Source organism: Thamnophis elegans, chromosome 1, assembly GCF_009769535.1.
Source record: "Thamnophis elegans isolate rThaEle1 chromosome 1, rThaEle1.pri, whole genome shotgun sequence".
In the NCBI taxonomy this organism is placed as follows: Eukaryota; Metazoa; Chordata; class Lepidosauria; order Squamata; family Colubridae; genus Thamnophis; species Thamnophis elegans.
This window is the reverse complement of record NC_045541.1, coordinates 71,588,722-71,615,301: the sequence shown is the minus strand read 5'-3', so window position 1 is coordinate 71,615,301 and position 26,580 is coordinate 71,588,722. Positions and strand designations below refer to the sequence as shown.

The window sequence follows — 26,580 nt, the reverse complement described above, 5'->3', positions numbered from 1 at the left end:
TTTTTCAATGCCATTGTAACCTCCAATGTCTCCTTCCCCCTTTGGCCATCTTTTTCTTCCCAATGGAGGGTCCATACCTATGTCTTTTAACCACGTCCGTTACAACAGAAGAGAAACTAGCTCAGAGGCAGATCAGAGCTCAAGAAGCTTCTTGGATGAGAAGCGAAACAGCTTCAAAGAAAAAACAGAAACAACACACACACATCTCCTGAAGATTATGCGCTGCTTCTGCCGGACAGCCTCAACAGGGCGCATGCATCCTTACTCATCCCATCACTGAGCTGCTTCCTCTCAAGCTGCGCCATCCTTGCTTTTTGGGTACCATGGATCTTCAATATTCCTCAAAGGAATTTGCCAAAAAACGCAAAGTAGCCTCCAGTGACAGGGATGGAGACCTGTCTTAAAATGCGCCAAGTGCGTGTGTCACGGTCCACTTCTCCCCCTCTCAGTGTATCAGGGATGAACGCAATGTTTCGAGCAACTTCACCCTCCACCACGTGGCACTCATTAGTCCCGTGTGCAGGACACATAAATAGCATCAGACGCATCCGTGGCTGAAATGCTCCCAGATGATGCGCCAATCAGAGCTTCAGGTTCCCGAAAGAATTCCTCAGAGGCCTTTTTTGGTCCAGGAAATAGAAACTGAGCATCCCTAATTTACTTAAGCCAGCGATACAGCCAGCCAATCAGTCAATTAATTGCACCTATTTTATTCCATAATGGAGTAAATCTATTTTCCTTTGCCTGCCCGTCACCCAGAAAACGATAAGACCGTGTGCTCGGATGATGCCCTTGTGGGTTGCAGAGACAACCCTGAGTAGACAATAAGAAATAAACGGCCCTTTGGTCTTGGCTCTCAGCAGCCATGATCCTCCCGGGGGGTTCTTGGACCTTGGCAGTTCTTGATAAATGGCTAAACAAAAAAAAAATCCACTTTTCCTAAAATTGCAGGCTAATTAAAACGGGACATTTTCTCAACCAAGCTGAGCCTTCTGGAATCCACTTAACAGATTAATCAACAGCTGGGTGCAGTTTGATGGTAGCCAGTCTCAATTCTCTTTTTGGAGGATTTTCTTTTTTTGGGGGGGGTGTCCCACAAATCTCACTCTGATGTGGTTTTTTTTTTCTCTTCTGAGTCCAATTTGGGTGAAAAATCCCAAGCTTTGGCTACAGTCAGATCTGCCAGCTAAGAGACATTTTGCAAGCAGGACTCCCCAAAAGCCACAGAAATAGATAAAAGTTAAGCAATATTTATCTAGGTAACAGATTAACAGAGTTGGAAGGGACCTTGTAGGTCATCTAGTCCAACCCCCCCCCCAACCAAACAGGAGACCCTACACCATTTCTGACAAATGGCAGTCCAGTTTCTTCTCGAAAGCCTCCAGTGATGAAGCTCCCACAACTTCTGAAGGTAACTTCTGTTCCATGGGTTGATTGTTCTGTCAGAAAATTCCTCCTTATTTCCAGGTTGAATCTCTCTCCTTGGTCAGTTTCCATCCATTATTCCTTGTCTGGCCTTCAGGTGCTTTGGAGAATAGCTTGACCCCCTCCTTTCTGTGGAAGCCCCTCAAATATTGGAAGATGGTCTCCTGTCTCCCCTAGTCCTTCTCTTCCCTAGACCAGCCATGCCCAGTTCCTGCACCCATTCTTCATGTTTTAGTCTCCAATCCCCTAATCCTCCTGGTTGCTCTTCTCTGCACTCTTTCTGGAGTCTCAATATGTTTTTAATAGTGTGCTGACCAAAACTGGATGGCATATTCTAGATGTGATCTTACCTAAGGCTTTATAGAGTGGTATATGTGTCCTTTGGGTTTTCCTTGCCTAAGTGGAAGACTTTACTTTTCTCCACATTGAATTTCATTTTGTTAGATTTGTTCCTGTTACATAATATGCTTTTTGAAGCTCTTTTTAATCTCTAACAATTCACATTGATCATTAACTGAGTCTGCCCTTCTTGTTGCTGGCTGTCTGCAGGTACAACCACAATGGAGGCCAAAATTTCTGTTGCTAAGCAAGACAGTGGTTGTTTCACGTGCATTTCATGCACTTTCTTGCCACAGTTGTTAAGCGAATCACAGCAGTGATTAAGTCAGGAACACCGTTGTTAAGTGAATCCAGCTTCCCCACTGACTTTGCTTGTCAGACGGTCACAAAAGGGGATCACGTGACCCTGGGACCATCGTAAATATGAGTCAGTTGTCAAGCATCCAAATTTTGATCACGTGGCCACGGAGTCACTGCAACGGTAATTAGTGTGAAAAACGGTCACAAGTGACTTTTTCCCAGTGCTGTTGTAACTTCAAACGGCCACTAAATGAATGGTTGTAAAGCAAGCACTGCCTGTGGGATCGTTACAACTTGGTCATTTTTGCTTTGAGGGAGAACTTTGATGAGATTTGTTTAATAATCCGTAGATTTGTTTCCTTGGCTGCTCAAAGTCTTCTCAAGAACCATTTTCCCCAAGATCAAAGTCTCTTTCCTATCGTCCCCCAAAGTGGCTTTTCCAAAGGACAATTTCTGGATTCTTTTTTTCCCCTTGAAAACATTTCGCTTCTCCTCCCCGAAGCTTCTTCAGTTGAGTTCAAAGAAACCCCAGGAAAATCTCGTTGTCCCAAAGGTGCTTTTTTTTTTCCCCCAAGAGGCAACTGGACTTCCTGCTTTTTCTTTGAAGATGTTTTGCTTCTCATCCAAGAAGCTTCTTCGGCTCTGAAGTTGTGGCTGCTCCATCACTGGAGGTTTCCAGGAAGAGACTGGCCAGTTACTTGTCTGAAATGCTCCCAGACAAATTAAGGCGTCTGTTATCCACGTTTCCTATCCATCTTCCAGATCTGCCCTTCGGGGACAGGGTGAGGATCTCATTCACAGCTCTGGGGATTGTTAAGCTCCTCAAGGGGGGAGCCAGGCCGTCCCAGAGTGACCGATGCACCACTCGACGTGCCCATGCGGCCCATGCGGGAAAACGTAGGCCAGTGTCACATCGAATTAGTCACTGGGGAATGGCTGGCGTTTTATTCCATGTTTCCCGCCCTTATCAAGCAATGTCTTCCAGAGGCCTTGGCCACCCACAGCTTTTCCTGCAGCCTGGAAAGCCAAGGACATTTTTTTCAGGAAAACCCTTGATTTCCCACTTTTATCCCTTTAATTCCTCATTGTGGCTTTCTGACTCCCTCCCTCCCTGCAGGCAGGCAGACAGACAGAGACACCACATGTCCCGAAGGCTTCTTCTCAACACAAACACCCTTCGAAAAGGAGCTGAGACTTTAAAAATCCCCGATTTTCAGAATCTGGCTCTAAAGAACGGGGAGGGTCAGAGGTAGCTAGGCCTGGGCTCCAAGACCCTCCTCTGCTCTGAAGGGGGTGTGGGGAGGAGAGCTGTGAGAGCCACTGGGAGGGGAAAATGGGAGAGAGGATGAAGGGACGAGGGGAGGAATGTAGGAAAAGAGAGGGAGGAAAAGAAGGAAGGATGAGAGGAAGGAAGGGAGGAAAGGAAGGAAGGATGAGAAGAACAAAGGAAAGGGAGGGAGGGAAGAAAGGAAGAAAGGATGAGAGGAAGGGAGGAAAAGGAAGGGAGGGAAGAAAGGATGGGAGGAAGGAAGGAAAAGGGAGGGAGTGAAGGAAAGAAAGAAGGATGGGAGGAAGAAAGGAAGGAAAAGGGAGGGAGGGAAGAAAAGGATGGGAGGAAGGAAGGAAAAGGGAGAGAGGGAAAGAACAGATGAGAAGGAAGGAAGGAAAAAAGGAAAGAAAGATGGGAGGAAGGAAGGAAAGGGAGGGAGGGATGGAAGGAAGGAAAATGGAGAGGGAAGGAAGGAAAAGGAAGGAAAAGAAGGAAAGATGAGACGAAAGAAGGGAAAAGAAGGGAAAGAATGAAAGATGAGAGGAAGGAAGGAAAAGAGAGGGAAGGGAAGGAGAGAGAGGAAGAAAGGATGGGATGGGTGGAAAGGAAGGAAGGAAGGAAGGAAGGAAAAGGGAGGGAAGGAAGGAAGGGGCTTGCATTCTCCTCTTGCGCCTGAACGCAGCCCTGGCCTTCAACTGGCTCCAAAGCTCAAAGGCGGCCCATGTTCCCCGGCTGGCAAACGAGTCAAGAGGCCCCATCTCTCTTCCTCCTCCACGAACTTCACTCTTTTCTAGCCCTGATGATGTTGCCTAGTTGGGTCATGAAACGTCTGCCAGAAAACCACCAACCTCCGAGTGCACCAAGGACCCCACAGCCCATCCTCCTCTTCCACCATCCTCTCCTCTCCTCCTCTTTCTCCTCCGCCTCTGTCTCCGGGGGCCCCTCCAGCACTCTGCACATGCTCAAGAGCCCCCTGCCCTACAAAGCCGGCTCCGGAAGGACCCCCGCGGGAACCGGCTGCCTCTCCTCCAGCCCCCCTCCCCTCCGTCTGTGCCCGGGCCCGGGGAGGGGCGCCTCTCCCGCCCTGCCTGCATCTCTTGCGCGGGGCGTCTCCGCGGGCGCCTTCCCACGACCACCGGCGGCTCACGTGCAGGGAGAGGGGGGGCGCCGGCGCGGGCGGCCAATCAGCGCTCCCGGGGCCCGGGGCGGCCAATGGCAGGCAGGGGCAGGGACCAGCGGCGCAGCCCCCACCCCCCCGCCCAAGCACGGCAAACCCAGACGAGGCGAGGCGAGGCGCGGCGGGGCGGCTTCCCGGAGCGACCGGCGGCTCCCGTAAGTAGGCGGGGAGTGGCGAGCGCGCCTCTGAGCCAGTGCACCGGCGCTCTTGTCCCGGGGGAGCCCCGCAGGTAGGCTGCGTTTGCTACTGGAGGCTCCCTCCGTTCTGCCCCGGGGTGGGGTGCTGGTGGGTGGCTGGGGAGGCTTGGCGGGCAGGGGGTGGTCTGGCCTTGCAGTCGCGGCTCTGGGAGGGTCCCGGTTTTGCCCCCCCCCATGCCCTGGCCGGGGGGGGGGGCGACTGCTAGATGTCGGGGTGCCCCCCGCCGGCAAAACCGGTCCGGTCCGGAAAGCGAGTCGGGGCTCAAAGTTATGCCAAGTTTCTCATCTGCAAAATAAAGAAAAGGAAGGGGGAGGGAGGGAGGGGTCCTCTTTGGGCCAAGATCCCCTCTGGGATTTCGGGACTCCCCCGCTCCCCCCAAACCGGGTTTTTTCCTACGGGACTAGGGATGCTTCCATCTGAGATTTCCTCGTGGTCTCCCATCCCCTCACCGGCCGGCCAGAAATGTGCATTTCCGAGGCTGGGAGAACTCTGTGTGTGTGCGTGCCTGTGTGTCACACCCTGTGCCTGCTCTAGAAACTTTTCGGAAGTTCTGCCCCAAACTGCACCCCAGACTTCACACTTTTAGAAAACCTGCAGGTATTGCAAAGGCTGCAATTGGCAGAGGAGCCTTTTGAGGTTCTAAGCTTTTTTTAGAACACCCCTTCAAGTTGCTAGTCCACAGGCAACTCTTCCAGATCTTCCCCCTTCCTCCCTTTTTCTTTCTTGAAAGTTATTGATTTGCACCGGGGTGAGCAAACCAGCAGCCCCCTTATTTCCTCCCCTGCTGGCACCCATGGACCCCAGACGGGTGTCATGTGATGGGGAGGGGCTGAAACATCCTTGGGTGGATGCCACCCGTGTCACCCTTCCCTTTGCCTTTGTGTGTGTGTGTGTGTTTGTGTGTGTGTGTGATTGCGTTTGTGTGTGTATGTGTGAGTGAGTGAGTGATTGTGTGTGTGTTTGTGTGTGTGATTGCATTTGTGTGTGTATGTGTGAGTGAGTGAGTGAGTGATTGTGTGTGTGTTTGTGTGAGATCTCTTGCAGGGGCAGCTTAATAGAAAGTCTTCCATTTTCCCCCGGAAATACCGATCGTCCATTCGTTTAGTGACCAATCACAGTTATAACAAGACTGGAAAAAGCGACATGTTCATCCTTACGACTGTCCCAGCCTCCCCCTGGTCACATGATCAAAATTCAGAGGCTGGGCAACTGGCATGTACTTATGGCGGTTGCAATGTCCCGCTTTTGCGTCCTTCTGACCAGCAAAGTCCATGGGAAAACCTAATTTGCTTAACAACATGTGGCTAACTTAACAACAGTGGTGATTCGCTAAACGGCCATGGCAAGAAAAGTCGTAAAATGGGAAAAACTCACTTAACAACAAATTTTGGGCTGAATTGTGGCCGTAAGTTGAAGACTACCTGCAGGTTAGAAGGTACCTGCCATTCAATGTCTCGCCCACAGTGAAAGAAACTCTTTTTTTTTAAATATGTTTTTATTCTTTTTAAACAAAACAACACACAAAAACAAAGCAAGAGAGGAAAAAAAGAACAACTTTCCTCCATTTCATCAAGCATGTCGTTTGGTTACAAGTTTTTGTGCATCAATTCTTAAATTTAGGATTAACATCACTGGTTTACATTAAACATAGCTAAATGTTTCACTGTCATTGAGCATTATACACTTAGATTACCATTAATATTATTTCATTTGTAACAATCCTTATTTCCTTAAATTCATAATTACCTATCAAATAACAATAAGTTTTTGAACTATTATAGTATCACCTATCTCTAAAGAGAAAAAGCGAAGATTGGGACAAAGAATTCCCATTGGTTTATAATAAAACATTCATATTTTCAATTCACCATAATGTCTCCCATCGTCCAGACTTCCAAGAATGGTTTCCCATTATTAATTAATCGTCCATATAGTAGTTAAGTATTTCAATTCATGTATATATCAATTCTTCCTTACATCATCATTAATCTGTTTAATATACAAAGATCTTTCTAATGTGAAATGGTCACTACATGCAATCATAACGAAGTATTCAAATCATCCCACTCTTATACATTAAAAAATATTATTATCATATAAGTAGTACTTTATTTCATAACAGAAAAAATAAAAAAGACAAAAAATAAAAAGTTATTACAACATAAGTAAACAGTTTCATTCCCAGGTTTTTTTATCTAACCATTGGTAAAACAAGTCCCACACTTTATAATATTGCTCATCCTCTTGTTCTCTAATTTCAAATGTAAGCTTACTCATTGTTGCGATATACGTGCAGGTATGCATCTGCCATACTGTAACACGTATAGAACAGAAGCAATAATTAACCATATGATTAAATCAGTAAACTAAAAGCAATAATTGGCCATATGATTAGATCAGTAAGACAAACTGTCCAACTCCAAGCGTTGATTAAATCAGTACCCTTAACACTAAGCAGATCAGCAACCACAGACTTGTAACTAAGCGTTGATTAAATCAGGGGTTACAACTGTTTAACTCTCAAACATTAATTAAGCATTGGATGTTTGCATGATGATAAAAGGTTTATTGACTATGAGTATTCTTCGAGTCTACATGAGAGTAAATGAGTTACCATATACTGTAAACTTGCACAATCATGATTGGTCCGCATTGGCTATGTGAATCCACCCCTCCCTTGTGTATGCTCAATAAAAAAGGACCCCCAGACTTCGTTCTGGGTCGGTTTCGTCCCGAAGGAAATTCGTGTCCGAGTCTTCTTTCCTCATTGGCTTCATGAACCACCCGCGGAGAAATCGCATCTGGTGACCCCGACGTGATGATCCATGCTGCCCGTCTCATCTCACCCTCGGCCGGGAAAAGCCTCGCACCCAGGGCCGGCCGTCTGCGAACGGAGCACCCTCTCAATTCGTGAGTATGGGATCGGGTTTCTCGAAAGAACAGGAAGCGCACCTTCATGAGCTTCGGGATATCTAAATTTTCTAGTGTAATTATTCAAGCGATGGGCAAGTCGCTTCCCGTTTTCCCCTCAAAAGCATTTAATTGACTTATTGACTGATGTCTAAAATCATTGTCCAATCTACCCGGAAAAAGGGGTCTTTAAAGCTCTCCTTATGGATAAAATTGGGCACCTACTTCCATGAGGAACCCCAAGCCCCTCCGGGCGTTTTAACAACATGGCGTTTACTTATCAAAAAAGCCTAGCAAGCCCCTTCCTCTTCCCTTCTCTCTTCTTCTCCATCAACATTGAAACATGTGATCACCTTTTCTGGTCAGGGCTCAAGCCATGTGGCCCTGTCCAACAATAGACCATCTTTCCAAGCAGCCTCCATGTCTCCAGTGTCTTCTTCCCCACTTGGAGCTGAACCCAGAAGGACATTTCTCTCAACAATTGGCGACCCACAGATGGGACTCCAAGCTAGCCTAACAAATGGATATGGCCCAGGTAAGCCTCCCATGCCGGCACAGACCCCATTGAGTCTGTGGGTGGACTTTATCTTGGCCTTAACCATTGGATCTAGGTTTTAAAGGGGTTTTGAGTTTGAGCTCAAAGGCTGCCTGGAAAGAAGGTGAGTACCTTTAAATTTTAATTCTCTAAAGTTTAAATTTTTGTTGTTGTTTCTGTTGTTCTGTGATAATACAGGAAAACTAATTTGGCTACATAAAGGTACTTAAAAGAAAAGGGAAAAATGTTGAGGTTTCTTTTTTTTTTCTCCTGTCTCTTTGTCTCTTTGTCTTCTATGTGGTTTGTTTAAGATTTGTGCCTTCCCTAATTTAACAGATTTGTGCTGGGGATGTAGGATGTGAAAACCTGAGAGTTCTGTTTTTTCCCTTCTTATTTTCTCCTTGTTCTTGTGTAAATGTGTGCCTAAGTCTTTGTGCACCCTCAAGGTAAATGTACCTAAGGTGTCTTCAATCCAAAAGACAGGGATTTTAAAGTGTTCAAAGAAAGAAAAGAGTAAACTGGCAGAAATTGCCTTCGCTCAGTTTGTTCCCCCCCACCCACCCAAAAAAAAAAAAAAAAGAGTACAGAGAAGTGTTTTTTTTCCTTCCTTCCTTCCCTTTGCCTTAAAGTAACAACCCAGGAAATGTTTTAAGTTCATTTACAGGAAAAGTTTCATCCTTGCTTCTATCGTGTGTTTAAATGATTTTACCTGTTTATTTCCTTCCTGAAGCATGTGAATCCAAACCCCACTTTGCATCTGTGATATCCCCATAATGTTACCAGTTTATCTGTTTAGTAACTGATGATTTTACCTTTTTTTTAATTCTGCCTGCAAGCTTTCTACCCTCCCCAAGCCCCTCCCTTACCCTTAATCCCCCAACAATGCCTTTTCTGTGGGGGAGGGAACCTTGTTTTCATGTTTTTCAGGCCTGGAAGATTTACTCTTCAGGTGAGTAAAGTTTTTTTCCTTTTGGGGAGGAGGAGAGTGTTGCCTTGTGTGTGCATGTATAAAATGAAGCTAATTCCTACTAAAGGTTTGCCTTCACCCTGAGTAAAAACCCTCTGCACATCTATCTGGCCAACCTACTCGAAACCTGGCCCCTAGAAGACAGTTTTCATTTAGATTTTGTAACAAATTTGCTGATTTTCTAGCCACCATCAGATGAACTGAAGAGAAATTCTGAGTTTCTTCCCCAAAGCGATTAAAGCCTGACTGAATGGGAAGACCTAGGTAATTGGACTTGATTACTTTGATGTAATGTCTGTTAAAAAAAATTCTTAGGTGTGCATCTAATAACATGTAGAATTGAATTGAATTGATGTTTGATCAGCTAGCTAAATAAATAAATAAGCTTGGGCTTGAAGCTGTGGGGGAGGGAAGAGTAGTTGGGATTTAAACTGCTCTCTGAGTTTCCCCACTGCTTGGAGAATGAGCCATAAGTTCTCCAAGGAAAGACATTTGAAGATTTAAAGTGACAGAACCTCCCGCAGGCCTGAAAGTGTTGTTTCATGGTATGTGTGCATGTGTGTGTGTAATCATTTTCAGACCTGGAGGGAAGTTGAAATTTCTTAATAATAGAAAATGGAGCTCATTGGCTTATGTACAGCTCCCTGAAATAATTGTAATGATTGCTTTGCATGAAGAATGAATGAAATGGGATTTTTGTGTGTGAAGTTAATTTACACAAGCAGTCTGATTGCAGTGCAAATGTATGTCAATGGTAAAAAGTTGGTATGAATGTACTTTAATTCCTTTCATATAAAGAAACAGTAAGTTGCAAAGTTGTTTAATGGTATGTGTGTGTATGCTTGTGTGTTATCATTTCCAAATCTGAAGGGAATGTGAGATCCTCTAATAAATAAAATGAAGCTTGGTGGCTTGTGAAAAAGCTTCCTGAAATAATTATAATGATTGGTTGGCATGAGCAAGCATAATTGCAGTATGAATGTATATGTCCCCGAAAGTGATAACTGAAGAGATCCAAAGACCTGTGATTGCCTGCGTGAAACCCCCCCCCCTTTTTTCCCCTCTGAGTCATTCTTTGGAGGGAAGCAGGAGAAATGGGGAGAGTGTGTGTCTGCTCATTTTTTCAGTGAGCGTGTGTAGATACCTGTGAATGCCTCTGCATCCCCCCCTTCTTTCCCTCATTCCTTTTTGAGTCATTGAAGGGCGGCTGAAGTTTTCTGCTCATTTTAACTATTTTTTTTCCTCTCTCTTCTGAGAAATTTGGAGTAAATGGGTGACTTGCTCCTTCACCTTTACCTTTCACTGTTATCTTTTCATCTATAAAAGTTATGCAGTTACATTTCCTTTTCTGCTCTGAATGCAATCTTGATTTTTTCTCTTTTCCTTCTGGAAATTTTTGAGGTTTAAAATGCTTAATTAAACCTATAAAAAGAAATGATTGTGAGATATTTTGTTTACATTTGTAAATGTTCTAACATACTTGATGAGAATTTGCTTCCATCTGAATGGAATCTAATATTTTGGAGCCTTGACTCAAAGTACCTCTTTTTTTTAATTGCATTTTTTTAAAAAAAGCTATTTTTCTTCCCTTTCTCTTTTACACCTGAGTGCATTTTTAAAAGCTTGTGAGTCAAGGTACTCTACCCTATGTTATTTTGTTTGTTTGTTTGCAACACAAGTTGTTGTCTCTTTTGAAAATTTACTCATCTTACTGCAAAAGTGTTTCAATCATAGAAGCAGTGGGAATGTCCTGTTCCATGAAATTTACATCATTTACATTGTCTGCCTTCTGGAATAATGTTTGGATTTCCACATTTGGACAGAATGGGTGAGATTCCACAACATGGGACTAAAGATATGTCTGTAAAGAACTGTATATTTGGCCTCTCTTTTTCTTCACCTAAGACACAAAGGACTGCTAACTCTTGAATTGGCTGCTGGTGATTGCATTCTGATAAAACCTGACATGAGGAGAAAAAACTTACCCAAGCCTGGGACCGACTCTACCAAACCTGACTGACCACTCTTATCAGCAAGCTAAGCCTAATGCCATCCAGCAGATATGAAAGAATGGACTCTGAGATGGAGAAGTAAAGACCAGAAGAGTTTCTTCTATCCCTGTAAAGACTATAGGGGAGGGTGAAAATTGATCCTGAAGTTTTCTTTCTTTGCTTTGTTCACAGAAATTCATTGTAAGGTTGCTTTTTTGTCTCATTTATATTGTAATCAGTTTAATGTCTTCCTGTAAGAATTGTATTTTGAGAAGGGCTAGCACAGCAATTCTGAACACCTTGGATTTATGTCTAGTGGGAGGGAAAGTTTGTCCAAAATGTCTGTATTTTCTGTATTGTAGAAGCAGCTACACACACACACCAAAAGAGAGAGAGAGAGAGAGAGAGAGAGAGAGAGAGAGACAGAGAGAGAGAGAGAGATAAGAGCCTATTCAGAATTAGATTGAAACTATCTCCTCCACACACAGTTTTTGCACATTAGCTAAACTCAATTTGGCCTCACTAAAATAAAAGCCAGGGCAGGTTGAAGAACCATCCCTTTTAAAATGGGCAGCCTGTAACTTAAAGGGAAAGCATGGCTATGAATAATTTTTGGGGTTTAAAACCTGTCTGGAAGCTCATAAAAAGTGATATCTGATACTAATTGGCATGGAAAATTGGATACTGTAAATTTCTTTCCAGAAATTTGTACCCTCTTTGCTAGACCTTCATGGTTGAAAGCTAAACACATGTGCATTCCACTCACATGTTTTGAAGAGAAAACAAAAGAAAGGGGAGTATGTAGGAAATTTAATCTTACAAATTGTTGTCTTCAAATTGATGAAACTGGCAAGGTAGTGGCCGATCTCAGTTGCAGAAATTGGTTCACGTACCCGTGCAAAAGTGGACAGGATTAATGGATGATGCAGGCTTCCTGGGAGGAATTTTTCGCAATTGGAAACAAGCCGCCTTCATGGCAGGCATGGCGCTCCTAGGGTTTCTCCTTTTACCCTGTTTAATCCCACTGCTCCGAATCATCATTCAATCCACAGTAGAAAGTATGACACAGGGCAAAAACATTAACACAGCAATCTTTGATTCGCAACACAAAGCCCTACTAACAGCATTCTCTGATGAAGACCCAGAGAAAAACGATACTCCCTTCCGACTCCTCAAAATTTAAAACAAAAGGAGGAGATGTTGCGATATACGTGCAGGTATGCATCTGCCATACTGTAACACGTATAGAACAGAAGCAATAATTAACCATATGATTAAATCAGTAAACTAAAAGCAATAATTGGCCATATGATTAGATCAGTAAGACAAACTGTCCAACTCCAAGCGTTGATTAAATCAGTACCCTTAACACTAAGCAGATCAGCAACCACAGACTTGTAACTAAGCGTTGATTAAATCAGGGGTTACAACTGTTTAACTCTCAAACATTAATTAAGCATTGGATGTTTGCATGATGATAAAAGGTTTATTGACTATGAGTATTCTTCGAGTCTACATGAGAGTAAATGAGTTACCATATACTGTAAACTTGCATAATCATGATTGGTCCGCATTGGCTATGTGAATCCACCCCTCCCTTGTGTATGCTCAATAAAAAAGGACCCCCAGACTTCGTTCTGGGTCGGTTTCGTCCCGAAGGAAATTCGTGTCCGAGTCTTCTTTCCTCATTGGCTTCATGAACCACCCGCGGAGAAATCGCAACTCATTTCGGCACATTCCATTATTTTCCGAATAGTTTCCTCCTGAGATGGTACTTTCTCGTTTTTCCAATTTTTGGCAAATACAATTCTAGCAGCTGTTAAAACATTCACGATCAGGTATTTCAAGTCCTTGTTGTATGTTTCTGGTATTATTCCCAATAGAAAGAGTTCCGGTTTTAAATCTATATGTTTATGTATCATTTTCTCCAACCACATGTGGATTTTAGTCCAATATTTTTTTGCTTTGGTACAAGTCCACCACATGTGGTAGTATGTGCCGGGTGTCTGATGACATTTCCAGCATTTTTCGTATTTGTTCTTGGACATTCTTGCAATTCTCGATGGGGATAAATGCCACCTGTAAAACATCTTATACAAATTCTCTTTATATGCAATTGACATTGTCATTTTATAGTTTTGAGTCCACAGTTTTTGCCATTTCTCTAATTCAATCCCATGCCCAAAGTTTTTTCCCCAAGCTAACATAGTTTCTTTGACTTGTTCCTCATGGAGTTTCATCTCTAGTAAGTAGCCATAGAGTTTTTTAATTACCTTTTCATCAGTACCTGTTAAGATTTTATCTAATTCAGTCATTTTATCATAAAAACCCTCCTTTTTTGATCTTCATTATACCCAGAATGTATTTGCACATATGAATACCAATTAACTTCAATGCCTTCTTGTTTCAAGTCTTGTATAAATTTGAGTTCACCCTCTGTATTTAATAGCTCAGCATTTCTAACTGTTTGTTCCTTCTTGTATGTTATTGAATATGAAAAAGCTTCAATGGTTAATATCCAGACTGGAATTTTTAAATAGTGTAGCCTCTTAACCTTCTCCCAGTTTAATAACAGAGCCTCTCTTATATGGTGCCTCCTAAAATAACCATGCGCTTTAGTTCCCTTATACCATAAAAAAGCATGCCATCCCAACAGCAAATCGTGACCCTCTAGATTCAAAAGCCCACCATTTCTTAACATTACCCATTCCTTAATCCACGTTAGACTAGCTGCCTGGGAGTATAGTTCCCAATCAGGTAGTCCGAACCCTCCTCTTGATTTAGCGTCCTGCAACACTTTGCGTTTTATTCTTGCTTTTTAGTGAAAGAAACTCCTGACTTTGCTGTGTTTTGTGTGTTGTGGTGAGCCAGGAATCAAACCAACACAATCCTTGTTGCAAGATTCGATCTGAGATCTATTGAGGGCCAAGGTTGGAAAAACATTTCCCCTGGGAATAAACTTCAGCGTGGTTCCCCCAGGGCGTGGGAGGGGGTGAGTTTGAGAATAACGCATTTATTTAATCACCATTTTTGATGCAGGATAACCCCACTGATTGCGCTGCCCACTCAATTTTGCAATAGCCCAGGCCATTAAAAAATAGGAAACTGTGGCCCAAGACCAGCCACGTAAGCATTTGGGGTTTTTTATTGGTTTCCCATCCTGTGCCGTCTAGCATCTTTCGGTGGCTTATGCAGGAGAGGGTGAATTCTAGTTGCGTCATAGGCAGAAAGTTACCTGGTTGCCTTTGGGCCATTCACTAGGCGACTGGGTTGTGGCCCGCCAGTGGAGCTGCCAGCAGAGTCGGACAGTGAGGAGTTTGTGGAGGAAGATGGGCCAGTCCTGGAGTCTGAGGGCTCTGTATCGGAGGCAGAGAGGGGAGCAGAGCCGTATGCCAGCTATCAGCTGCCTTCAGAGTCAGACATCAATGAGGCAGAAGAACAGCTGGAGCCTGTTCCCAGTGTTCAGAGTTGCCAGACAAAGGGAACAGCTAAGGAATAAGGGCCAACTTGGGAGTAAAGGCACAGGTGGACGATGAATGGCCCCTCCCAGAGGAAATAAAAGAGGAGCAAAAGGGGAGTGGAGCTTGCAGGAGATGATTAGTTTGCTTACTTGGTTCATGACTCTCTAAGACTCCTTGCCAAGTTCGGCTTGGCAGCTCTCCAAGCCAGAGAAGGTCTGTGACTGTAAATCCTCCCACAAAAGACTTTGCTGGATGTGAAGGAGCGGATTTCATAGCAAATTAATAAAAGGGTTTTTTGTCGGGACAAAGAATTTGCTTCAGGCTCTCGGAAATCCTCAGTCGGAACAGACTGTAAATTCTAGTCCTACTTTAGGCATGAAAGCCATCTGGGTCAAGTTGGGCCAATCACCAGGAGACGGCGAGTTCTAGTCCTGCCTTGGGCGTGAAAGCCAGCTAGGTGACTTTGAAGCAGCCCCTCTGTGTCTGTCTGGGGAATTCCGGGAGTTGAAGTCTACACAACATCCAGTGGCCAAGATTGAGAACCCCTGGTCCTCAAAGGGGCTGATGGGTTAAAGGAGGAATGTGTGGGTGTGTTAGACCACACGGCCTTGTGTTGTGCATCTCTCTTGGTTACTGGCACAAAGGCTGCCTTGTGGAACAGGCTTTTGAATGGCCCCATTGATGTTCCCAGGTGGATGATTTGTGTTGACAAGTATTTGGAGGGCCTGGCACGGTTGAGATGGGCCCCTGGCAGGGGGCCCCTGGCAGGAACAGCTCCCTAAGGAAACACCGCCCGCCCGAGGTTAGTGTCTTCAGTGCCACAGAGCCCTGGGTTCATTTCTTACACAATTCTGGGCTGCACTAACAGAGCGATAGAATCAACAGCATGAGAAGTGTTAATACCGCTTTATAATAGCAATAATTTAGTGCCCCATAGGGCTTTACCATGCTCTCTGGTTTTACAATGTCAGCCTAGTGCCCTCCACAGTCTGAAGCCTCGTGGTAAAACCATATTACATCCAGGTTTCATTGCCACTAAATAAAAAAAGTTGAGACTCTAGAAAGAGGTCAGAGAAGAGCAACAAAGATGATGAGGGGACTGGAGGCTAAACCATACGAAGAACGGTTGCAGGAACTGGGCATGGCTGGTCTAGTGAAGAGAAGGACTAGGGGGGACATGATAGCATCTTCCAATATTTGAGAGGCTGCCCCAGAGAGGAAGGGTGTGTGTGTGTCAACCTGTTTTCCAAAGCACCTGAGGGCAGGACAAGAAGCAACGGATGGAAACTAATCAAGGAAAGAAGCAAACTGGAATTTAGTAGAAATTTCCTGACATATAGAACAATTAACCAGTGGAACAGAAGTTGCCTCCAGAAGTTGTGAATACTCCAACACTGGAGATATTTTAGAAGAGATTGGCCAAATATTTGTCTGGAATGTATAGGGTTTTTTCTGCCTAAGCAGGGGGTTGGGCTAGAAGACCTCCAAGGTGCCTTCCAAGGTTGTCATTCTTCTTATTCTTTGCATGCTCAACCCATGTACCCAGGTGTCTCTTCCTGAGCTAGAGAGTGCCTGAGATTCAGCACAGAGGTGGAGGATGCAAAATGAGTTTGATTTCAGGGCCCTGTGCTGTGCACTTGACCCCTGAATACAACCGTCATAAATATGAATCAGTTGCCAAGCATCTGAATTTTGATCGTGTGTGTGTGTCAACTTCTAATGTTGCCAGAGAGAGAAGGGGGGGAGAGCGCTTTCCACGCTACTTTCAGCTAAAGACGGATCTCAGATTACCGCAGCAGGCTTGGGAGGGGTGCACCTCATTGGGGAATGTGATTTATGACACAGACTGAGGGGAGGGAAGAAACAGGGGTAAAGTTCAGCTATAACTCAAACAAAGGTCAGATCTGACTGCCAAAAGATCTATGATGCTCCTAATAAATGACTAGTTTTGTATTGAAACTTGGCTCGAAACTCATGAATCAATTAGGGCATTTTTAGGAAACCTGACAGAGTGATCACAGAGATGCTGCAATGGTTGTAAGTGTGAGAAACGGGCATCGGTCACTTTTTTCATTGCCTTTATAACTTTGAATGGTCAGAAAATGAACTGTGGTAAGTCAATGACCACCTGTATGATGTCTGCCGCTCAATGAGGAATCTTTTCTTTTGGTGTGTTTCTATAGATCGCAGGAGGAAATATAAGAGGCACATCCAAGAGGTTTTTCAAAATCTTCCTCAACTTGGCCCTCACCCCGATCGGAGGATGTCCCTCCAAGAGGACTTTGTAGAACTTCTTCTGAAGAGGAGAGCAGATCTGCCCACGAAAAGTCATGAGGTGATGGCTGTGGAAAGAAAGCACCAGGAGATTAAGAACCATCGAGAAGATGGGCCAAAAGTTGATCTGGAGAACTTATTTCAGCCCCATCCTGAAGGAGAAAACTCAAAAACTGTCCTGTTGCTTGGACCTTCTGGAGTAGGTAAAACCACAGCCACGTGGAAATTCATGTTGGACTGGGCATCCGATAAACTATGGCCAAACAAGTTTAAGTATGCCTTTTATATCTCTTGCAACGCCCTCTGATGTGGCACCAAGCTTATGAGTGCAGCCTCAACAGCCGTCCTCCAGAAATGGTTTCCATGGAGGACGTTTTGGCCAACCAAGACAACCTCCTCATCATCATTGATGGTCTTGAGGACTTGAAGCTCTCTGATGTCCCAACTGATATGCTGGACAAGGATCCCCATCGAAAGCAAGAGGTGGTGAATCTGTTGATGGGTCCACTCAAGAAAAAGATCCTCCCAAGTGTCATCTCCTGGTGACCACAAGGCCCATGGGTGGGAGCCTGCTGTTGAAGTGTCTGAGATCACCACTCCTGGTAGACGTGTTGGGCTTTGACCCTCTTCAGAGGAAGGAATGTTTCCGCCATGTCTTTCAAAATACGGAACAAGCCAACCAGATGTTTGAACTGATCCAAAGAAATGAAACTCTTTTCAGGATGTGCTTCCTCCCCGCAACCTGTTGGGTCATTGGTTCCATTTTCCAACAAAACCCACAGGCAGAATTCCTTCAAGATATCCCTGAAACTGCAACACTCACCAAAATTCACCTGCGTCTCCTCGAGTTTTTTGGGTACCAATTCCAGGCCAAGTCACCTGGAAGAGCTGTGCTCTTTAGCAAAAGATGGAATACTCCACAGAACGTTGGTCTTCCATGAAGAAGATGTTCAGGTGGAAACCTTGAACAGATTCACTCACCTGAGTTTCCAGGAATTCTTTGCAGCCTTGTTCTACCTGCTGGACACTGAGGAGACCACTGGGGCACCTTACCGAGACCTGAGTGAGGTATTTGGAGATCGGAAGGAGCGCACCAGCAGGTACCTCGTGTTGATCCGTTTTCTCTACGGCTTGTGCAACGTGGAAAGGATGAGTGTCCTTCAAGAATTGTGGTCCTTCAAACTATCCAGGACTAAAGTTTGGCCAGAATTGCTAAGGTGGGTGGATCAGGAAGCCAAAACTCACCCCTTTAAAGAGCCAAGGTGGCGCAGTGGTTAAATGCAGCACTGCAGGCTACTGCTAGATCAGCAGTTCAGCGGTTCAAATCCCACCGGCTCAGGGTTGACTCAGCCTTCCATCCTTCCGAGGTGAGTAAAATGAGGACCCAGATTGTTGGGGGCAATATGCTGACTCTCTGTAAACCGCTTAGAGAGGGCTGAATGCCCTATGAAGCGGTATATAAGTCTACTGCTATTGCTATTGCTATTGCTGGAATTGTGTCATTGTATTTATGGCATGAAGGACGCCGTCTTTGCCCAGAGAGCAATAAAGGACATCCACGATTTGGATCTCAGAACACAACTTTTGATCAGGCTGGACTTTGAAGCTTTCTCATTTTGCCTGTCAGTTGCTGAAACTTTGAATTCGGTCCGTCTCTCTGGCTATGAGTTTGGACCACAAAGATTCCAACAACTTTTGCCAGGATTGCTGAAATCTTCAGAGATCCAGTAAGTAGAAGGAGGCCCAAGGGACAGTTGAATTGGCCATGGGTTCAAAATATATATCATTTGTTTGTCCTGGATCGCAATCAATCCCGATAGTCTCTTAGCAGGGGTGGCTGTCAGACTTCTGAAAGATGCCCTAATTGATTCATGAGCCTCAAGCCAAGTTTCAAAAGCAAAACAGTCATTTATTAGGAGCACCATTTCAGCAATACCCCATTGCAGTCAAATCTAACCTCATTTGAATTATAACTGAACTTTACCCCTTTCCTTCCTTCCCCTCAATCTGTGTCATAAATCACATTCTCCAATGAGGTGCACCCCTCCAAAGCAATAGCAGTAGACTTATATACCGCTTCATAGGCCTTTCAGGCCTCTCTAAGCGGTTTACAGAGAGTCAGCATATTGCCCCCAACAATCTGGGTCCTCATTTTACCCACCTCGGAAGGATGGAAGGCTGAGTCAACCCTGAGCCGGTGGGATTTGAACCGCTGACCTGCTGATCTAGCAGTAGCCTGCAGTGCTGCATTTAACCACTGCGCCACCTTGGCTCTTAATAAGCCTGCTGTAGTAATCTGAGATCCTACTCTAGCTGAAGGTATGAGTGGAATGCGCTCCCCACTTTCCTCACCATGCAACGTAATGAGTTGACAGTGGGATTGAAAATTTTTAGCAACTGGTTGTCTGCCAGGTTGCTGGTTGGGTGTGGCCATGGGTGGCGTGGCCTACTCAGTCCCTGCACCATGAGGGGGCATTTTCACCCTCCCCAGGTTCCGGAGGCTCAAGGAAAGCCTTGAGCCTCCCCTGGTCCGGAGGATTTCCGGAAACCGGAAATAGGCCCATTTCCAAACTTCCGGAACTTCCAGGAGGCCTGTATTTTGCCCTTCCCGAGCCTCCGCATGGGCCCTGCACTTACCTGGCATGATGAACGGGCCATGTGGAGACTCTTAGGAGGGGGAGGGAGGGGCCAGCCACTCCTTCCAACTACCGGTTCATCCAACCAGATGAAATTAGCATCCAGCTCGCCCGAACAGGCTGAATCCCATCCCTCTTTCTGACTTACAACAGTTCATTTAGTGACTGTTCGAAGTTACAAGGGCACTGAAAAAAGTGGCTTAGGACTGTTTTTCATCCTTACGACCATTGCAGCATCCCCAGGGTCACGTGATAAAACTTTACACGCTTGGCAACTGTCTCATGTTTATGACTATTGCAGTGTCCTGGGGGGGGGGGGTGTCACACGATACCTTTTTGCAACCTCCTGACAGGCAATGGGGAAGCTGGATTCGCTTAACAACCGTGGGAGTTGAAACCCACCCGTCTTCGAAGTGGACAAGGTTGAAACACCGTGACCCGATGGCTGATCGTCAGAGTATGAAAACGAGGCAATAACAGAATCAAAGAGTTGGAAGGGACCTTGGAGGTCTTCTAGTCCAATTCCCTGCTCAGGCAGGAAACCTTACACCCGTGATGGTGAACCTATGGCATGGATGCTACAGGTGGCACACACAGCCATTTGTCAGGGCACACAGGCACACTGGCCAGCTGACTTCAGCCTTCTTTTGAGGCCATTTTTCGCCCTCCGGAGGCTTCCCTGAAGCCCCCAAAGCACGAAAAACCAGCCCTACAGGCAAATCGGACATTCAAGAACTATACTCCTATTTAAATAGGAGCCAGCCATGTGCAGCAGCTGCCAAAAAAGCCAACACAGTTCTAGGCTGCATCAACAGAGGGAGAGAATCAAGACCACGTGAAATGTTGATGCCACTTTATAAGGCCTTGGTAAGGCCACAGTTGGAATACTGCATTCAGTTTTGCTCACCACGATGTAGAAAAGATGTGAAGACTCTGGAAAGAGTGCAGAGAAGAGCAACAAATAGGATTAGGGGATTGGAGACTAAAACATATGAAGAACAGTTGCAGCAACTGGGTATGTCTAGTTTAATAGAAAGGAGGACTAGGGGAGAAATGATAGCAGCCTTCCAATATCTCCCACAAAGAAGAGGGAGTCAAGCTATTCTCCAAAGCACTTGAGGGCAGAACAAGATGTTAATGATATGTTAAATTTGATTAACTTTGAGAGGCAAAAGGATATTGTTTATATATTAAGAAAAAAAATTAAAATTAAGCGGGAGAATATAGAATATATCTACCTACCTATCTATCTATCCATCCAACCATCCATCTCTTATCATCTCTCTATCCATTAGTCCATCTGTCGATCCATCTATTCATCCATCCTCCATCTGTGTGTGTGTGTGTACCTATCCATCCAACTATCCTTCACTATCATCTCTCTCTCTATCCATCAATCCATCTATTCATCCATCCTCCATCTCTATGTATGTATGTGTGTATCTATCCATCTATCATCTATCTATCTATCTATCTATCTATCTATCTATCTATCTATCTATCTATCTATCTATCCATCCATCCATCCATCCATCCATCCATCCATCCATCCATCTATCCATCCATCCAATATCTATACTGTGTGTGTGTGTGTTTGTGTGTGTACACACCTATATCTGTATGTATCTATATATCTCTATCAATCAATCAATCAATCAATCCTCTTAAGGCTGTCAGGAAAAGATTGGGCAACATTTGTCTGGGATAGTAGAAGGACTTGGGCAAAGAGGATTAGGGAGCTGGAGACTAAAACATATGAAGAACGCTTGCAGGAACTGGGTATGTCTAGTTTAATAGAAAGAAGGACCAGGGGAGACATGATAACACTCTTCCAATATCTCAGGGGTTGCCACAAAGAAGAGGGAGTCAAGCTAGTCTCCAAAGCACCTGAGGGCAGGAGAAGAAACAATGGGTGGAAACTAATCCAGGAGAGAAGCAACCTGGAACTAAGGAGAAATTTCCTAACAATGAGAACAATTAATCGGTGGAACAGAAGTTGCCTCCAGAAGTTGTGAATGCCCCAACACTGGAAATCTTTAAGATGTTGGATAGCCATTTGCTTGAAATGGTATAGGGTTTCCTGCCTAGGCAGGGGGTTGGACTAGAAGACCTCCAAGGTCCCTTCCAACTCTGCCATTGTATTGTATTGTATAAGGGGATGGAGGATAAGACTTCCAGGGGTCCCTTCCAGCCCTGGGAGTCTATGATTCTATAATCCCAGGCAAATCGTTCACCACCACCCCTCTCCAAATCTCTGTCTCCTACAGGCTGCCCTCCTGCAACCTCACAGCTGCCACCTGTCAGCCCCTTTCCCAAGTCCTGGAATCCAGCTCTTCCCTCCTGGAACTCAACCTGGGGCTGAACTCCCTAGGCGACGGGGGAGCAAAGCTGCTGTGCCGAGGGCCGAGGGTCTTCCCCGCTACAGGGACTCATGTAAGTGTCCTGGATCACTTTCCATCGGTTGCTTCTTGTCCTGCCTTCGGATTCCTTGGACAAGGGGTTGACTCCGATGGCAATCTGGAATTCTGGGAGGGCTGGAACTCCATCCATCATCCCAGGGGTGGGTTTCAAATTTTTTTTACTACCGGTTCAGTGGGTGTGGCTAGATGGGGGAGCATGTGACTGAGGTAGGTGTGGCCAACTTGATGTCACTCACACACACTCAGTCATATGACCCCCTCACCAAGCCACGCCCACCAAAATGGGGGCACAAAGTTTTGACTGGGAGGGCTCCAGCCTCGCCAAAGCTAAGGGAGGGCCCCATTTTTAGGAAACCTGACATTGTGTTGTTTGGACACATCTGGTGATACCATGAATGGAAAGTGTCAGAGCACAGCAGAGGGGGGCCCTGTGTTCCTTGTTGTCCACCAGCTCATATCCCAAAGGACCAGCCCAGTTTCTGGCCAGATGAATAAAGGATTCACCTCCTGGCTAGATCTGTCTGGAAACATCACGGGGGATTTCCCGATCTCCCAAGCATGATGGGCCCACGGGTGTCCTTGCCTTCCATTGCAGCTTACACTCCTGCGACCTGACCGCCGGTGCCTGTGGAGACCTGGCCTCTGTCTTGGAAACCAGCGATATCCTCTTGGAGCTGAACCTGGGGGATAACAGCCTGAGAGATGAAGGGGTCAGGCAGCTATGCCAAGGATTGAGACAAAGACACTGCAAGCTTCAAAAGTTAATGTAAGTGTGCAGTTCTCCCAGGGACACGGGAAAATAGTTCGACCTCGTTGTCTTTGTAGGAGCCCCTCAAATATCGGAATAATCCCCTGCGGGATGGAGTCTAGGCAACTGAATCGAACTGTGTGTTTAGTGGCCGGATGCTCTTCCTGTTGCCACTGAGGAGTTTTGTTCAGCAAATATATTCTCATTGTGGCCAGAGAGAGAGAAATATCTGCCTCTACCTAGTGAAGAGGCTTCCTGAGACAATAAAAATCACACGCTCAGTCCCAAAAACCCTCTTTTTATTTAGACGGCTGCAAATTATGTTCATTCCCAGACCGTAATGATTCACAGTCTGTGAAGAGTCCTACGGAAGTCTGCCACAGTCTTTTGGGACAATGCTGATAAGCACCCACCTTTATCTCCCTTGAACCGCTGCCAGAAACCTAACTGCCAATCAGTTTTGCAAGGCCAAACTGAGCAGAGAGTCAATTGGAGCATCTCAGAGCTTGAACCGACCAGAACGAACAAACTTGCTTCCTGCAAAGGCTCACATCCCTTTGCTCCTCTTTTATGTCTTTTGGGAGGGGTCAATCATCTCCAAGCCTTACTCCCGAGTCTCCCCTTTTTGTCTTAAGTGCTCTTGCCTTCTGACAGCTCTGCGCATGCGCGCAAGTGGGAACAGGCTCCCATTGTTCCTCTGCCTCACTGATGCCAGACTCTGGAGGCAGCACAAAACTGCCCCTGTGATTTGGAGAAGAGCCGACCGCCAAAACCCTGCAGAGCTGCTGATGAGCAGAGATTTGCAAGCCAATTTTTGTCCTGGAGAGTCTCCCAATTCTGACGCTTTGATTTGTTTCTTCTCTTTCCAGAATTACAATGAAGGGTTGGAAGCTTGGTGAGATGGGTGGCAGGTGTGGAAACCTTCAAAGTCCAGCTCAGCTCAGCTCACCTTTTGCGTTACTTGCTGCATCACAACCATACACTTATTCACAAGCCTGGCTATGAGGTTCTGGTGGCCCTTTGGACTTAAGAGCAAGTGGATCTTGGCCATCTGGAAGGTCTTCTCAATTGGAACCCCTCAAGAGCTCTAACTCCATCTTTCAAAATCCCCAACTCGCATGTGAGAAGAACATTTTGGTCCAGGTTTGAGCCAGGAATCGCATAAAAATGATACTAAAGTCACTGCTTGAAGAGGAAGAAGTTTATTCAACATTTAGAATAGAATAGAATAGAATAGAATAGAATAGAATAGAATAACAGAGTTGGAAGGGACCTCGGAGGTCTTCTAGTCCAATCCCCTACCTAGGCAGGAAGCCCTACACCACTTCAGACAAATGACTGTCTAATTTCTTCTGAGAAAGTTCCAGTGTTGGAGCATTCACAACTTCTGGAGGCAGGTTGTTCCACTGATTAATTGTTCTAACTGTCAGGAAATTTCTCCTCAGTTCTAAGTTGCTTTCCCTCCTTAATTAGTTTCCACCCATTGCTTATTGTTCTACCTTCAGGTGCCTTGGAGAATAGCTTGACTCCCTCTTCTTTGGGGCAACCCCTGAGATATTGGAACACTGCTATCATGTCTCCCCTAATCCTTCTTTTCATCAGACTAGACATGCCGAGTTCCTGCAACCGTTCTTCGTATGTTTTACCCTCCACTCCCCTAATCCTCTTTGTTGCTCTTCTCTGCACTCTTTCCAGAGTCTCCACATCTTTTCTACATTGTGGTGACCAAAGCTGAACGCCGTATTCCAAGTGTGGCCTTACCAAGGCTTTATAAAGTGGTATTAACTCTTCACGTGATCTTGATTCTCTCCCTCTGTTGATGCAGGCTAGAACTGTGTTGGCTTTTTTGGCAGCTGCTGCACAGGGCTGGCTCCTATTTAAATGGTTGTCCACTAGGACTCCAAGATCCCTCTCACAGTTACTACGGTTGAGCAAGGTACCACCTATACTGGACCTGTGCATTTCGTTTTTCTTCGTTTCTAACAAACGTGATTAGAGGACTGGAGGCTAAAACTTGTGAAGAACAGTTGCAGGAACAGTTGCAGCAACCTAGTCTCCAAACCACAAGAAGCAGGAGAAGAAGCAACGGATCGAAACAAATCAAGGAGAGAAGCAACCTGGAACTAAGGAAAGATTTCCTGTCAATGAGAACAATTAATCCGTGGAACAACTGGCCTCCAGAAGTTATGTGTGCTCCAACACTGGAGCTTTTTAAGAAGGGATTGGACAGCTACTTGTGGATAAAATGGTGTAGGGTTGTGATGATGAACCTATGGCACACGAGCCAGAAGTGGCACAGAGCGCCCCCTGTGGGCACGCGAGGCATCACCCCTGTTCAGTTCTCCTGTGCATTCGCACAAACCTCCTGCCGGCCAGTAGATCTTCGGGTTTCTGCCACACATGTGCAGGGGGCGGAGGGTATGCGTGGGGACGCACACACATTGCATTTTGGGGGTTCGGGCACGCGCCCACACAATTGCACAAACGCACACTTTGGGCACTTGGTCTGGGAAAGGTTAGCCATTCTTGGTAGAGGGTCCCCTGTTTGAGCAAGGGGTTGGACTAGAAGACCTCTAAGGGCCCTTCCAATTCATCTATTCTGTTATTCGAGAGCATAGAAACAGCCCTTGGAGTAGCAACAATTTTGGGTATAGAGGTTGGTAATATTTATAAGAACGAGGGTCCTTGGTGAGATGTGCGTAAACGTGCCCTTTGCAATATTTAATTTGGTGGACATGTAGCTCCAGTAGGGATGCCCTTAGCTTAATTTGCAAATATTTTTCTTTGGTGTGTGTCTATAGTGTGTGCCACATCTGTACGATCAGGGAAATTCATATTATAAGGGATTTCCCCTTTTTGCTATTATTTGCATGATTTAATCAATTCCAGCCTGGCTGTCAATTATCGACTAAAATAAGCATTTTCAACCTTATATTGCCTTTGCAATATACCATATTTTTGGACTATAAGACGCACCTTTTTGTCTCCTCAAAGGGGGTGAAAATGTCTGTGCGTCTTATAGATGGAATATTGCTGAAGCCCTGCCCGCCCACCAGCCATTTTTTGGGCTCTGCACACCCTGTTTTTAGGACTGTTTTTGAAGCTTTTTTCTGCACATTATTGAGGCTTTTTTTTTGCTTCTTTTTTTGGAAAAAAATGGCCCAAAAAGCCTTTAAAATGCCCCTCAAAAGTCTTGAAAATGAGTAAGAAAAAAGGCTGGAAAAGGGCCAAAAAGACCCCCCAAAAGGGCTGAAAATGCAGCTCACAGAGGCCAAAAACCTTTTTTTGTTGTTTTCCTCTTCTAAATTTAGGTGCGTCTTATAATCAGAAAAATATGGTAGTTCCTGAAGAGTTGCTGGGTCACTGCCAAAGAGTGTTCTGTGAGCCACAGCGGCACAGTGGTTAGAGTGCAGTATTGCAAGCTACTTCTGCTTACTGCTGGCTGCCTGAAATGGAAATCCAAATTGTTGGGGGCAATATGACCACTCTGTAAACTGCTTAGAGAGGGCTGTAACGCATTGAAAAGTGATAAAGTCTATTGCTATGTAGAATACATTTCAGTAATCCAGCTTGTGGGCCGCTCAAACCGTTAGTTACTCTTGCCAAAGTTTTTTGGACCAATAGGAATGAAGCTGGTACACTGGGCAAAATTATGAGGAGCCATCTCACCCCAACAGCATCGGCCTGCCCCCCTCTTTCTAGCAGAAGGGGCATGGCATGAACTCCATCGGTCATGCAAACACCTCCATTATTACTCGAATCAATGCTTGTTAAGCTCAGCAACTTTAAAGTGTGTGGACTACAACTCCCAGCTTTGCTGGCTGCAGAATTCTGAGAGTTCCCCAGATCTTAAAAGTTGCTGAGATTGAGTAACACTTCACTGGATTGTAAGGAGGAGGAGGAAGAGATCCAGCACAATCAGATTTGCA

At 45.3% G+C, this 26,580-nt stretch overlaps 1 pseudogene; it reads left to right on the top strand.

Moving 5' to 3' along the window:
• Positions 1–4,251: 4,251 nt before the first annotated feature.
• LOC116510528 lies at positions 4,252–23,934 on the top strand (annotated as a pseudogene).
• The last annotated feature ends 2,646 nt before the right edge of the window (positions 23,935–26,580 follow it).